This window comes from Ruditapes philippinarum, unplaced genomic scaffold (assembly GCF_026571515.1).
Source record: "Ruditapes philippinarum isolate M1 unplaced genomic scaffold, ASM2657151v2 ctg2576_1_1_1_1, whole genome shotgun sequence".
Classification (NCBI taxonomy): Eukaryota; Metazoa; Mollusca; class Bivalvia; order Venerida; family Veneridae; genus Ruditapes; species Ruditapes philippinarum.
Window position 1 is genome coordinate 95,847 of NW_026853689.1, and position 13,651 is coordinate 109,497.

The 13,651-nt window shown below is 30.1% G+C and overlaps 1 protein-coding gene across 1 annotated transcript in view; it reads left to right on the forward strand.

The window, feature by feature from the left end:
- The window catches only part of LOC132737541 (5-hydroxytryptamine receptor-like), a 92,845-nt gene that overhangs the window by 53,516 nt on the left and 25,678 nt on the right, over nucleotides 1-13,651 (forward strand). Inside the window, exon 4 of the mRNA XM_060724842.1 lies at nucleotides 4,460-4,497. The gene's annotated coding sequence lies outside the window, so the exon portion shown is untranslated. The remainder of the gene's footprint in view (nucleotides 1-4,459; nucleotides 4,498-13,651) is intronic.

Genomic DNA, 13,651 nt, shown 5'->3' on the forward strand with positions numbered 1-13,651 from the left:
AATGTTTTTATTTCTTTTTTAACTTGTGTCGCTTTTGCAAACTTAAGACTTTAAACCATTTCGAGGTTTTTTCAAATGTTATAACATACAAAAAATAAACCTTGTAATTCGTCTATCAAAAATACTTGTCATTTCAACTTACCAAAAACTAGTTTAATCGTCTTACCAAACATCTGTATATTTTATACCTATATATGTATTACGTTAAACTTTATGCGTCAACATTCTATACATATTCTGGTAGCTCTGGTCGAAGGTGTGTTTGCTATGTAAGAGAAAACGAGACAGACAGACAAAAATCTTAAGTTTATTAAGCAAGATTCGTTTGCACCAAAGTTTATGGTATGGGTAGGAGTTAGTTTCCGGCAAGACGTCCTTGCAAATCATAAATAAAGGTGTTAAAGTTAATGCAGGCTACTATGTAAGCCATGTATGAAAAAAGACGTTTCGCGTTTGTTTCTTGATCGTGAAAAGGTAATTGTATTCCATCAGGACAGTGTTTCGAGCCATACAGCTGCCCAGACAAAAGGGTTTTTAAAGAACGTAAGGTCAAATATGTAACCCAAGAAGAATGGATGCCAAAGAGTCCTGATGCAGCACCCATGGACTTTGGAGTAATCTGTGGCATCCTAAAACGCCGATTACAAAAGCGAAACATATACACTTTGAGTGGGCTAAAAAGCGTTGAAACCGGAATGGCAGAAACTGGAGCAATCTACCATTCATAAGACTCTTGCAAGTTGGCCAAGGTGATGTAGAATGATCTGCTATGCTCAAGGTTCACAAATTGAACAGTTGTTGCAATGAAATAAAAATTATGGAATAATTTAATCAAATTAAAAAGTGTTGAAATAAATATGAACCACCTCTCGTATAATGTTTTATTAGTCCTTATCATACTGGAACCGTAGAAGTGAGAAGGATTGACATCAATAAAGATACAACAGTGCAGACTGACCAGGTACTGCACTGTTAAATCTGCACTGTTAGTAGCTTTTACGTAGTTTGATATACATGTCTTGAAACCTCTTAGTTCCAAACTTAAAGCCGAGCAAATCTATTTCACAAATTCAGCAGAGAAAGAGTTGAGACCAAGAAAACCTACTTTTATTTCTGCTGATTAAAACTCTGAAATATTGTCTGAACTTATGTAATTTTGTTCCTGCGTCTTGTGTTGTTTTTTAACTGTACACCATATATAATTACATGCAAGTGATTGTGTTTCACGTGAAAGTGTTTTTATAGGCACAAAATGTGACTAAATGTTGATTTATACGACCATTACAGCTTGGAATGATTGATGGAGACACAAAGCAGCAAACAACGTGCTCATTTATCACATTATGTCAGCGAAGCAAGGCTGCCTGACAGTCTTTAGTCATTAACTTTAACAAGAAGTCGCTGTCACAAGATAATTTCCGAGAAATCTTACGTCGGTTTCTCTGCAAAATGATTGCTTGTGACAGACAAAATGTCCTAAATCGTATGTCAGTGCCGCATAAAGAAACGGTAACACCAATGAACGATATAAACTGCTTAAAATCATAGTTCAGCTTTTCCTGCAGTTGAATAACTAGCAATAAATCATATAAATTTGAAAGTGAAATGAGAGATGCGTGACATTTTAAGTACAGCTTCATTCGATCTTTTCTTTGAATTATAAATCTTGCGTTCCAGTATTATACCATTCCGTTTATAACTTGTTAGTATCAAAGTATTTACCTTTATTGAAATACCTTCAAAAGAATTAGTAGCGTCCACAATTGTAATTAATTAATTACGACAATAGGCTGAAAGTTTGGACCTTTTGCTCTAACAGATATACAAACCGTGCACAAATGTACTTCAAGAGCAGGTGCAAATAAGGCAGTTTTTTATCATGGCATGTAATGCATTAGATCTACGGAAAGGAAAGTTCAATAACATATAAGCACGCATCAACATGCATTATTTATTTGTTAAGACAAACAAAACATAACAGATCTAAAACAGAAACGTTATACTTATAATGGAGAGTACAATGACCTCTAACTATTGCTGAGCAGGGATTTCTTTTTATTCAGCAATTAAAGGAGAAAACAGGCTTTTACAATTATTAAGACAATTTGAAATTTTTATGTCAGTTCAAAAGAAGTTGGATAAAATAAACTGGAATGTAAACAAATGTGTATGAGAGTGAAAACGACTACGAAACTTTTATATCAAATTGTATAATTCAATAAGATTAATAAAAATAACCGATGCATGGATCTTTTTTTCTTTTCACGTTAAATGTTTTTGACAGATTAAACTTATTTAAATGATTTTTATGGATTAAACTGAATAATCCTTTATGAACATTTTTTACAGAAAAAAGAATAGCTGCAGTTTCACGGTAGATATATACAATGTAACTTGATATGAAAATGTACAAACAGAAACGAAAAAAGTGACTTTTAATCAATTCAGGGCAAAATGACATAAATTTCAACTCATAAATGAAACAAATTCATAACATTGTTTCTTTTTTCTTTCGAACTTGTTTTTACTTTTGTACTTTCACAAAGGTCATTTTTTGTCATTTTTCTTTGCTACCCCATAACCTTCAACATTGCATGCTTTATTCCACATTCTTGTGTTGTTAATTGATGTACCATTTACTTACATTGTACTACCCAAGATTGACAAAATCAGAATTGACCTTTTCACTTTTTTGGAAAACTTACAGTGGAAGTTTTATTGGTAAAGATGTAAACATTTCGATGACAGGACAAATTTCATACATCATTTCGCCTAGTAATTATAGTTTTTAAAAGTTTGCTGTGCTGCGCTATGCTTTAATTCTATTTTATGCTATGCTATGCTATGCAATGCCATGTCATGCTATGCTATGCTATGCTATGGTTAAATCACGATAATGTGTAGGAAAATATCACACATATGTAAACTTGTCTTTTGATAGAATAGGTTCAATAATAGCTCTAAAATACTCATCAGTTTTTCTATAGATGTTTGAAACATTATGCATACCGAGGCTTATAGATTGAACAGCGTCGGAAGTTTGGTCTAGATCCTTCTAGTTAAAACTGTACATTCTGATAGGCATGTTTATTTATGAGACAGTCTTCGGGATTCTTATCTGTCTGTTTTTGTATTCACAAAGGACTGATTTGCATATGCTTTACGAGAGAAAATTGTAAGACACTTGATTTCATATTTGTTCATACTTTCTTTTGTGTGGTGTGCAAATGATGCCTGTTTTTAAAGGCAAACAAACAGTAGCTTTTTTCAATATTTATAGTTGCTATTTGTTCAGTGTTCAATCATTTTTAAATTTTGTAAATTGTGTTTGGGGCAAAGGAGATTCACGTATCATAACGCGACTAAAATGAGCGTGTGAACATAGCTACCCTTTATCATTTCGGATCCTATTTTAATTATCAAACATATTTCAAAAATGGTGTAGATATAAACCACTGTTAGAAAGTGGCCTTACCTTCTTTTCTATAAAAATATGTCAAATATCAGTCTCCTGATAATATTAAAATGTGTTTTTAACATCGTAATGTACTCCTTTTTTTAAATCCAGTATTTTTTAACAATCAATATTTTTGTGCACTATTGCAGTTTTTGATAAAAAATAATGCTTAATATGTATACGCAATGTATTTATAATGAATTGTTACTTTTAATTGATTTTTTTTTGTATGCAAACGAAAAAAAAATACCTAATAACACTTAAAAAAGTTTTTGTTAGTAACAAAAATTAACACTTACTAAGGTTTTTGATAGTAACAATAAAACTCTAAGAATTATTTAGTTTTTTTTAAAACATGTAAAGCACGTGTTTGGTAATAAACTGTAATAGTTTCTCATCGTATAATGTGAAGGAACGATTAATGAAATATCTGTCTGTATATACAAGCAACCAATTTATTTGAAGCAAAATGCAAATATAATTTAAATGAAGCAAGTTCTGTAGCAATATAATCAGAGTAGCTTAAAGTGCATAAGATCGGTTCAATTTATTAAATAGCAGACTAGCTAAATATCAAAGTATCCTATCTGACAGTTTTGTTTGGTGTTGTTTTTTTTTTGTTGTTATTGTTGTTGTTTTTTTTGTTGTTGTTTTTTTTTGTTTTTTGTTTTTTTTTTTGGGGGGGGAGGGGTAGTATGGTATAATTTATTATATTTTTGTTTGTTTGCTATACTTATTTAACAATTAATAATTTAATATGCAGTATGACCCAGACACTCGAGAACCAAACACTTGTCAAGTAGTTCACAATTGCAACATCAGAAAGATCGCAAGATATACGAAATAACCTATTTTCTAATATTTCATAAAACATCGACACATTTTACTGTTAATTTTCCAAAGTTATCGACATTTAACCTTTTTTACATCTTATTTGTTCTCGTTGCTAAATATCATTTCCTTTATGAAATTAATTAAAAACATCTTTTTTATAAATTGCAGGAATGTTGACTTTTGGAGGACGAAACCTGAAATAGATTGTAAGTTATAAAAATGTATATACGAGTATATATATATATATCAAAATGATTTATTCTTTTAACATGCAAGTCCTCAATCTATACTTATTCAGATTTTCACTTACAACATGCAATGTTAATATGCACGGCGGTCATGTATGTACCGTGCAACATACACTAACTTAAAGGCCCTATTACATAATGATTTAATGAGTTCATTGCTGTAGAAATTTATGTGCTAAGGGTTATGTCCCACAATTTATGTCATTATTGGTACACTGTTATTGTCCTTCGTGACCAGTGGGTTCAATATTAAAGCAGACTAAAAATTGAATACGGCTAAATCAGTGCTAGATAAACAAGAAATGAGCTGCGTCACTACAAACCCAACATAGTGTTTTTGCGACCAGCATGGATCGCATCCGCGCAGTCTCACCAGGATCCATGCTGTTCGCTTTCCGACTCTATAACAAGTAGAGAAACTGATAGCGAACAGCATGATCCTGATCAGAATTCGCGGATGCGCAAGCTGGTCTGGATCCATGCTGGTCGCAAACCCATTATGTTGGTTTTGTCATGACGCAGCTCAAATATTGCACCTTTGCTTAACTCTCATGAACAGACGCCAAAAACGTCAAAATAATGAGAAGCGTGTTAAGGTATGAACATATTTAGTCATATTTCAATTATCTAACATCACGTTCACCATATATCGCACCACTCCTGCCAATAGTATATTATGACTGTTTTTGACAACTTGATATTGTCATAGACGGGTGACTTATTTTGTCAGCTTTCTGTGAAACCTAATTCATGAAGCTAGTTATCAAATAACACTCACTGATCTTACTTTTATATAATAGATACTGTAATTGAAGCAAATTGTACGGAATTATATAAATTTGTCAATTGAAGAACCAGATATAAGGAAAAAGGAAAAGAATAAACGTGAGTGTATTTTCAAGAAGCAGTCAGAAATGTGGTATAATGTGAACAAGTATGAAATTTAATAGAAAATCTAAAAGTTATTTAAATTAAATTGGAGGTGCGTGCTGTCTGAATTGGATATAGGTATTGTTTCGTAATAGGTAATACATTTTCCTTGTGTTTTTATCTCAACGTTTTTTATTTCATTTGTCAGTACATGTTCAAAACTATTTTCACCGAGCTTACAATCAAATGATCAGTATGCTGGATATAACGGGATATTTAAAGATTACAAATTCATATTTAAGAAATACGTATTTCATTTATAAGTGCTTTTGTTAAAAAACATGTTCTTTATACCTGCAAACAATTGTAATTCTTGAAATATAATGAATTGAATAACAGTAAAGCTAAAACTGATATTTTTACCATGATATTTTAGATGCGATTTGATTTATTTATATTTATTTTGTCAAAAAAAATGTTGTAATTATTATTTCAAACAATATAAATGAAGCAACTTAATGATTCGAATAATGACGCACTTTTTTACATATCTTCTGATATAATGAAAACATGCAGAGTTTTGCTATTTCATATTAAATGTTTAATTTTGCTTAAGCCGGTGCTAGGGGCGTATACGGTAGCTTGCCCTTTTAAATACCGCCAATGAACATGTTCAAACAAACTGAGCCTGCAACTTTTATTAATTTGAATGTTAGCCTTTTTAGGAATTGTTTTGCTCTTCATTTATTGTGCGCTGTTGTAGAATCTCTTATAAACAGTATGTTTTAGAAGTAAGGTATAATGTGAGCTAATATGTATATATATTAAAAACATTTTAAGATAACGTAATAAAAGACTTACAACCATATGCTGAAGGAAAATAACGTGTAGAAGAATATCCCGTACTAGATAACAAAATGAACAGAGCAGTTATATCTGTTAAAATGTTAAATATTAGAATTTCATGATACAACTTCTGTGTATCAACTCACTTGCTTCATGTGAAAATTTCTACTTATATAACGGGTAAGACTTTTCAACCTATGGGCATTATGATTGACATGGTGTATGTTCAAACACAGAAATAATGAGAACAAAAATGAATATCACTTTAAAGATATGCTACTGAATTCGTACATATTTAGACTTGAATTCCATAATTAACATCTTTTAATATGATATAAAAATGCGAAGATGCCGTTTTGATACCACCGATATACATAACTTCAGTTATATTGCTTTAAAGAGAAGACTGCAATTGTTATATCTCAAATATTTTGCTTTCGTTTATAAATGATATATTCAACAAATTACTGTCAACATCATTATAAATTATGAGAACTAAGAATAAAATGTTTTTTTTATATTTCCAAAAAGATGTGCAGTGCATCGTTAATTCACCGCTGCCCACTTTGAAATAACAATGGAATGTTTTGATAGTGAACGTTTTTTACCCCGTTTAATAATACTTATATCAAGCAACACTGATGTTATGGAAACTAATATTGTATATTTCGCCAGATTTATCTTTTCACCCATTAAGAAACACATTTAACTTTTCAATTAAGAGTATTTTATTGTGATAAATCAAAGTTTTTAACTCTTATCTTTTCTCCAACGAGTTATATTTTTATACATATGAATACTAACAATTTAACACTTTCCCTGCTGGTACCGAAAGTTAGTTACTAGCATTTTCCAACAGTTATATTGCCACTTAGAAAATGTCATTTAGCACCTGATTTTATATATCAGTATAGCAAGATCTAAGCACCACGAGCCCTAATTGTTTGAAGCACAACAGTCAGCAATTAAAGCAATGTCCACAAAATTATCACTTTAAAATAGTCCTATTTAAAGTTAACGTTTATCTTTCATTTGTTTTTATATTTTTTGCTCCCTTTTTTGTTCTAATTATATATTTACAAAAATGAATTAAAATGTTTATGTTTAATTGAAAGAAAACACTTGTTATATACTAAATGTATGGAGAATGTTTAATAAGGAACACATGTATAACGGCTTTGCTTAAAATCATGTCATTAAAGAGATAGATACATAATTCCGTAATGTTTTTATTTCAACGTTTAGGTTTTAAAAGAACAAGAGAAAACATAGAATAAATAACTAGGGAATAGAGCTTGGAATTCAAATACGTGTAATGAATAAAACTCAACGTTTTAGATTTCTATTTTTATGTTTGCGTTAATAAATTCACCGAAAATTGAACCGGATTCTTAACATTGTTTGATTAAGACAGAAACAATATCAACAAATATTAAATCTAATATCATTTTATTAAAACGATATATAGCAACACAACTTTAATAATCTATTCCTATATAGAAATTATAAAAGTTTACATTGCATTTTCCTATTATCAGAACATCTAAACTTGCTGAATTCTAACAGATTGAGTCATTATATTCTTGGCAGATATTTAAGATACTGAATAATTATTATGTCATAATGAGGTTTACAGGGTGCAACATTTTTGAAGAATATAACCTTTTTTCTGATGTTCTTGTTGATGTTGTTGTTTTATATATTTTGATTGAGTTGATATGGGTTTGTTATTTTTTATTCTATGTGCAAGGTTCTTCTTTGTGCACATAAATGACCAAATAAATGGGTAATACAATTAAATGTACATATGCTATACACATGGTACACTCTCTCTAACGTTCTCGTGTATAAGTGCTTTCCCTTTTTAGCAAATCTATTGAGATTTGCGGAAATCATTTATATAAACGCCGCCGTATATGGATGTCCTATGAAATATTAATTTCAAATCCAGTCGTCTGCTGCATTCTGACAGAAAATGGGATTGTTAAAATGCAGCAGATAGAAATATATCTAGCTGAACAATAAAACATTAATGTAACCTTTGTCGGCGACATACAGCAAAGATTTCATCTAAATTGTTTGAATAATTTATTAAAATATAGAAGATGTGAAGATTGAATTCAATGAAAGTAATTCATAACTGCTGTAACCTTTTGAGCATTTAAAGATAGAATAACATATTGTCAAACATAATTATAGGAGAGTATTTTTACAGTTTCGGAATAAAAATGAGGCAGTATTCTTTAGTTTAAACTTGATATTAAACTATCTACGTGTACATTAGTGTATATTACGCAGCTTTCTAAGCTGTTTATAGATGCATAAATTTTGAAAAATTGCCGGCTGTATGGAAGCTTTGAACTTTAAAAGCTTTGTGCACTTGTGCAATGAAGGACATTGACTTTATTTACATTGTACATGATATTTAGTCTAGTACATTGAATTATACTTACAATGTTTCAATATAGAATAGTCATAATATGATTAGATTAACATAAAAGTTCACACCTTTCAAACAACCTATCTATACTTTTTGTATGCGGATTGGTCAATCAAATTACTTGTTTATGTTAAAGAAATTATTTGAACATTTTTATTTGGAATATTTACTTTCATTTGTTTATCTAAAAACACAGCAGTTGTAAGCCTTATCATAAGTGAATTATTTTTTCATTCAAGTTGGTTAGAAGTATGTTTTAAAAGTATCATATTTCTGTACATGGTGTACCGCCTTATACTCTTGTCTTTGTTGCGTGATAATTTAAGTCTATTGGCGTGAATGACCTCTCATATCTTGTCAAAATAACCGACAATAAACTATCAACAATGTCGGATATTCTATGTTTTATGGTATCACTTCACCTTCTTCTTCTTATATATATTTTCACGAATTTAGACACAATGTCAAATATGACACGAGCCTTTGTCCGTGCAACAAATAAGTCATCGTTTCCAATTATATTGGTCAATTAAGAAAATTACAACTAAGCTGTGTTAATGTCCGTCAGAGCAAACATATTATAGGCATTTCAATCAAACATCGGTTTGCTCAGCGATATTACCGTCTTTTTTTGTATAAGCCACTGTAGTGATGTAATTTATCCGTAAAAAACCGTGGAATGATTAATGATACATCAACAAAAATCCCTGACAGTATAAAAGCCTTCTTTCTTACAAATTATACCAGGCTTCTTAACACACAATGATGATTTGTCTATAATTAAGATTAATACTTTTATATCTCCGAAATGTTGACACATCTCTTTCATATCAACATGTGATTCGTTTCGCTTTTTCATATTTCGCTCAGTCCCTTAAAAGATAAAAGCTTTTTCGTGTTGGCAATATCTTCTCATGAAATGATTATAAGTAGTGCTTGTTTATATTTGATTCTAAAGTTATATCCGGGTTTTGTTACCATCATTGTCAGATGGCATTTACTTCAGGAAGTGTTTCGCGACAGTGGAAGAATGCTTTTTGTTAAAAAAGATATGTGTAGGCATTAAAGGCACATTATGCCTCAATGAATATATTTTAACTTCTTTAGAAACAGGCAATAATCAATAATAGTGATTTTAGAGCATGTTAGATACTTCTCGTCCGAAGAATGTAGCTATAAATGTAAGATTGTTTGTTATATGTGCGGATTTAAGTAGCAAAATGTAAACAAACTAGTATTTTAACTTCCATATAAAATAAATATTCACTATACCTCTACGTCTTGCCAAACAGCAATAGATAAAAAAGATGGTTCATGTACTTGGATACTGAGTTACTTTTTGGTAACTATAGCAGAAACCAAACATTTAAAGCTTTTGAGAAATAACAATAAAATAATGTCCGAGGCCTGTAAACAGGCATAATGTTATACGACTGTTTTCTACCTAACAGTGTATAGATGTTAGGTTAACAAATATGTTTATATTGTTATTCTAGTAGATTTCCAAGGGATTTTCGTCTGCTTGTTTCATTATAATTATGCTATACTGAATATTACCATCAAATGACTACATTAAAAAATAAAGGCTATCATGCCCAACAATAACGTACATTTTGCTGTAATAATTTGTATTATTTGAATAAGTACATTTTACATGTTTAATTTTACTTATGGATGTGGTGATTGCATGGATATTTTTTCCCTCTGATTAAGTGATATTGATAAGGCTGCATGCCTGCATACCATTTAGTTTGCTCAGTATTATCTCCTAAACAAGAATCATAGCATTTTAACTGACAGTTCCGTGCAATAATCTAGGAGCATTAATTTGCTATTGCATCGATTGATTAAGAAAAAACTGGAATCTTTATTACCAACTATTTTTCACTTTATTGTCATTTTCAAACAGGAGTAACAGGCGACAACGTAAAGAAAATCAATTGCAATGAAACAAAATACAGCGCGTATTGATAAGAAAGAAAATGCAAACCATGCTCCATTCAGATGTATATAGGGCACAACTAAAATGATATCAATTTTGTTTTGTTTGTTAAGCTTTTAAAACAAAACATCTTGATGTAAAATATTTACGTTAAGAATATCTTAAACAGCGGTTTTATAAGTAATTGCTTTCTATATTTAGAAAAGCACAATCATCCGAATATATAAAAACTATATAGATGAAATATGGGAATTTTCATGTTCGTTATCATGTTTAAAGAACTTTACGGAGGTTCAAATGCCTAAATACATAAAAATTTGAAGATCATTCCTAGATCAACATGGGCATTCAAAATGGAAAAGAACAAAGTTTAAAATCAATATAAACTGCAAGCGCAATTTGAGTTATCAACGTTTGAACACGTTATGCACAATAAAAATTATTATAATGGCAAAATGGATTTTACTCTTGGATGTACAAGGTCTGATATTAAAGGATCATCCAGAGGCGAGAGATTCAAGTGTTTGGAAAAGGGCAGTGTTATTAGATACTTCGTTCATCCTAAAAGTAACAACTGTGTTGTTGTTTTTCTTTGTTGTTTTCTTTAACGAACGCGATATATTGTGTCATTTGATCTCAGGTAAAAGCCTTATTCAAAAGAAGAGTAGTGCCTGAATGATATGTAGAATGACAGTGCTACTTTTTATAACACTTTGTTACGAAAGGTCATTATAAAAGGTTCGCACATATCTCATGACACGTAACTTCTGGTCATTGTTACAGTCTAAAACAGGGTGAGAGAGTAAGAGCTCGTGTAACATGTGTAAACTATGAACTTACAATGGCCAAACCGTTTATATTGATAACTTTTACACAAATATCAAATAAATTTGAAAAGACACGCATACGTTAGAACACACAGATAAACATATAACAATAAAACCAAATGCGTATATACGTATTGTAAAATAAGTTTTCAAAATGATTTCACAACAGAACATTGTTATGATTTTGTACGTTTTAACAAAGTTATCTGTTTGGACAAACACAAATTAATGGAACAAAGTTTCAAGTTAATATAAATATTGTTGTTTGTTTACAAGGGATACACATGACATACATTTAAATGTACGTTAACAATTTCTTAAAATCATTTTACATCAGGGATATGAAACAAAATAAGATGCAAAGCAAAACTATTCCAAAGGGAAACATGGTTTCCGTTGAATATACCTAAGCGTTTAATTCCTTGAGTTGCAAACACATAATTGAAAACGTGAACAAGAAATGGAAGACGAAAATAAATTTGAAGGAATAATACACATTTTCGGAATAAATCTAAAATATGACATGACATTGTCTCAGACAATATAACGAATAAATGTCGTGACGAGGACATGAGGGAACATGCTTACAATGTCTCTTGAATATAGTACTGAATAAAATGTAAAGGTTCATAAAATCTAGGGCTTTAACTGTACATTTCAACAAAAGTGATTATTGCTTTTCATTAAGATGACATAACGTGTAAAGGGAGTGTTTTACAAACAGTTCACATATAAGAACAAATTCGAATACAAAAATATTATAAATACAATTTATATTTACTTAATATATTCTAAACGTTAAGTTTATATTTCATCCACCATTAGTACTTTTTAAGTATATTTCTATTCAGTTTAAAGATATAAGATAAACATATTGCTTGAAAATAGTTGAAAATCAGACCTTCTGGAAAACAATATCTTATATAAGATGGCAGTTATCCACTTATTTATCAGTATGGTAAATCTATATGGAAGTACATGTGTACCATCTTGCTATAGTTCTCCACATAGTTAACATTAAGTAACCTTTCATTTCATTAAGGATTCATATCACACTGGTATTAGTAATAAACAAGATAATAAATCTAATGTCGGTCGAAATATAATCAATTATTGCAAGTAAGTACAAGCGTACTATAGGTAACAAATTTACCTGATACAAAAAAGTTTAGCTTGTGATAAAAACATTATGATTAATATTAATGCTTTTGAAATTTTAGTGTATGTTTGACATTTGATTGCAGATTCATAAGTATTTGTGTCAAAGATTTGTAAACATCTCATAAAGTTCCTCCAATTTAATCTTTATTGTTAAGAAGAACTATTTAAAAAAAACCTGCTTGTCATGAAAAACCATTTCGACAGACGGTCCATAAAGTCCTTTTGACACTTATTCCGACCATTTTTAATATGTATGCTTAACTAAAAAGTATCATATGTATAAAAACTTGATCATATTGTAACATTTGTGTTTAAATATGCAATATAATGTTATTAAACAAACAAATAATTGCCCTTATAATTTAAAATTAAAATCAATGTTTAGAAAGAATATCATTATTACTGTGATATAAAGATAAAGCTGTTATATTGTAAATAATACATATAATACATTATACAATTATGTTAATCTCAAAAACATCTTATTTCTGACAGGTCATTTAATTTTTGTAAGTATGCATGACACATATGACATATAAGATACTTAAATTTCTCGTTCCTTTTTTGAATTAAAGATTGTTCTTTTTCAAAGCAAGAATAAAATATATTTCGTCAACACATCAAAGTCTGGAATTCAGGTTTCGGCCGTATGTACACATCTGCGGGTGTTTGCCATTTACATACCTAAAAATTGAATTCTACTAAGCCGGTATTAGAGGGCATGGACTGGCGCGTGCAATTGCCACGATCTTGAAAGGCTCAATAAAACTGAGACTGCAAAACTTTCTTACTTGCCGATTGAGGTGTTCTTAAGAGATTCTGTTTTTCTCTTTTTTTAAATTAAATATGCTCAAATTAAAATAAATGTAACCACGAATATACGTCAGTCATATTTCAGGGAGAAAAAAAATGAACAACATTTTATAATGATCAATTTATTTTATTTTTTTACTTTATTTTCAGACTAAATTTGTAGGAATATCGTGTTGTTTTGTTTTATTCTTTTTAGACCTTATGACGTCACTT